Raw genomic sequence first — 3,114 nt, 5'->3', positions numbered from 1 at the left:
ACCCAGCTTAGGAAAGCGACGATTCGCGAGATGTAAACAAAGCCTCAGAGTGTGCTCTCCTATTTTCCACTGTTCCCTGCTTTATTCAGACCTGCCAGACATCTGCTGCTGTTACAAGCACTATAAAGGTTTGCTGTATTCCCGAAGGAAGTTTGATAAAAAGTAGTTGTGGACTTAGCCTGTAAAATAGGGAGAAAAATAAGATTCTGTGCCCAGGCCCCTCTGATCGGTGTTGCCCGCCATTGCGCATGCGCAGAGCGTAGGCCATGACGTATTGGTGACGTCAAGTACTGATCCTGTGCCCTAGTCGAGGCAGATATTATGGATTACACAGGACCTGCTTCTCTCGCTGACATGGATGCTGATCCAGCACTGAGCGAAGAGGATGATATGCGCCAGGAAGACTGGCCGTCGTTACCGCCTCAGGTTGGGGAGACAGACACGATCACCGCGCCCCGACCCCACGCTTCCAGCAAGCGGCCAATGGACACCACCTCGGATACTGACAGCGAGCCCTTGTCTCCCGCTGCCAAAACATCGAGACGCAGGGGTTCTCCGCCGCCTTGTGACACACATGATGTGGCCCCCGACCCTCGTCCTCTGCCGCGTCATAACATATCACATAGGCCTACCGCTTTTCCAGCGTTTGCTTCGCGAGCAGAGTATATGAAACTTGTATTTAGAGATAACCCAGGAGTGGACATAAAGCTTCGATGGCTGGCTGAGGTAAACCGTGCTTTCAGTCTGGATCGGAATCTTGCTGAGGTCAAGATGTCAGCAGTGACGTCTCGTTTCGTGTATGTGTCTAGGAGCCGTCAGGATATTATAAACAGTGTGACAAAGGGAGAATTTTTGGCTCTGCAGCTTGATAAGCAAGATTCCTCCGAGAGGCCTCGCAAATATTCCACCTTTCTCCTCACACGGTATCCTGTTAGTGTCGATCCCTCCAAAGCAAAAGAACTACCTGGTGTTTATTCTGCTCGCCGGTTTCATCAAAATGGTACACCTATTAACCGACTTGTTATTATCTGGAGTCTCCCTGAGGCACCACCGCCAACAGTTACCTTTAGTTTTCTTCCGTGCCTCCCATCCTGTGAATTATGCAAGATGCAGGATGAGCAACCATGGTGTTACAAATGTTGGGGCCTTGGGCACATTTCTCGATACTGCACTGCATCTGAAAAGTGTGCATGGTGCTCGGGTGCACATGATTCCCGTACCTGCATCCCTCGTATCACACCCTCTGATGTTGCATCAACTTCGACATGTCAAGACCCACCATCCACAAATGATGCGAAATGGAAATGTCCTCGATGTCACCAACCTGGAGTGAATGTTTGGCATGGGTGTACCAGACGCTCGACCATCCCCCGCACTCTTGCCTCTGCAACCTCACACAAACCTACACGTGTACCACTTGCCACTCCTGCTCCACCCTGCCCTACAGATTTCAGTCCAGCTCTCACACAAGTGTCTGCACTTCAAAAGCTGTTGACTCCCTCAAGTCACAGTGTGCCTCCCTTGCATCATGCTTCAATGCCATCAAGGCTCGTTTTGATGCCATTGAGTCTCGGTTTGATTCTCTGGCAACCTCACTTGCTGATCTCTCCACCAACCTGGCTACTAACGACATAACACTCAAGTCTCTTATTGAAGCTCAACAGGTTGTCATCACTTCTGTTACATCATTTACCGAGAAGCTTGATTCACTAGCTACTCGTTTCGAAACAATCACCACTCCCACAGTGGGATCTGTCTCTCGTGGCTCGCATCGAAGCAATAATATACCCACGCCTTCCACCTCATCTGGCACACGCAAGCATAAGAGAAATGTTCACTAGTAGCATACACCTTCATATCCTTTCCTGGAATGCTTGCGGCATAACATCTCCAGCCAAAATTACCTCACTTAAGGCATACGTTTATTGTCATCACCCAAATGTCATCTTCATACAAGAGGCTTTTGTTGGACATGCTCTAGGAACTGTAGCACCCTCCCTCAGTGGTTATATTTCTTATGTTCACCATGTTAGGAATGGGCTCATCACTTACATCCACTCCTCTGTTCAGCACCGACTACTCCGTTCTTCTGATGATGACAGTACCACTTTTCAGCTCCTGGAGGTTAAGCTGGGAGAAGGAACGATTCGTCTCTGCAACGTCTACTCAGCCCCAGGAAGAATAAATATTGATGCTCTGCCCTATCCCATGAACCACAGCATAGTCTATATGGGTGATTTTAATGCTCGGCACCCTGCTTTAGGTGGACTTTCCAATACTGTCAACTATAGTGGCACACGACTTATGAAATTCATGCAACACAACCACCTAACTCGCTGGGATACAGGAGGTGCCACACATTCTCGAGGAGGCACCCTCGACCACATACTCACCTATGGACTTGTTGCATCTCAGGTCAGGTGCTCATCTGTCCCTACTCTTTTCTCTGATCACATTGCCCTCAGCCTTCAATATTCGATTCCTAATGTGAATTCGTCTGCCTATCAACGTACCCGGATCAGTATTCCCCCAAAGTACTGTCCTAGCTATATCTCCTACATGTCTACTCTCATCTTCAAGCTTGATGTCACTTCTCCCGAGAAGTTATACTTGTCTCTTGTTTCTTTCACACATGATTTTTATAACCACTATGTTCGTAGACCAAACATTAAGTGCCAGCCTGAAACTCATGAGTGGACGCTTGACAGACGCATCAAGGCAGCAGAGAGACAGGCCATAGAGGATAGCCATGTCTATCAGAGGGATCCAACCCCAGACAACTTACAACAGTACCAGACATCCAGTAATGCTCTTGTTGCCCTACAACAGTGTGCTTATCGTGATGCCTGGCATGATTTCACCAATACCATCAATCATCAGACAAGCATAGGGTCCATGTGGCGACTCATCAAGAGGTGGTAAAAAAAAGACCTCAAGTGCACTCCATCACAGTCCAGTTCAGTATGCCCAAGATCTTGTTGAGACCTGGTCACAACAATCCAGTGTTCATAGCCTTCCTTCACATGTACAAGAGCTGCTCTCCACTCAGAAAACCCGCCGTGCTCTACGCTTGTCAGCAGCCCTGCTGAGGAAAGATGAGGAAGATGACATACC

At 48.5% G+C, this 3,114-nt stretch overlaps 1 protein-coding gene across 1 annotated transcript in view; it reads right to left on the bottom strand.

Moving 5' to 3' along the window:
- LOC119592089 (zinc finger protein 346-like) overlaps nucleotides 1-3,114 on the bottom strand; it is a 17,640-nt gene that overhangs the window by 11,542 nt on the left and 2,984 nt on the right. The gene's annotated exons all lie outside the window — the stretch shown is intronic.

This window comes from Penaeus monodon, chromosome 29 (genome assembly GCF_015228065.2).
Source record: "Penaeus monodon isolate SGIC_2016 chromosome 29, NSTDA_Pmon_1, whole genome shotgun sequence".
In the NCBI taxonomy this organism is placed as follows: domain Eukaryota; kingdom Metazoa; phylum Arthropoda; class Malacostraca; order Decapoda; family Penaeidae; genus Penaeus; species Penaeus monodon.
This window is presented reverse-complemented; position numbering and strand designations above follow the sequence as displayed.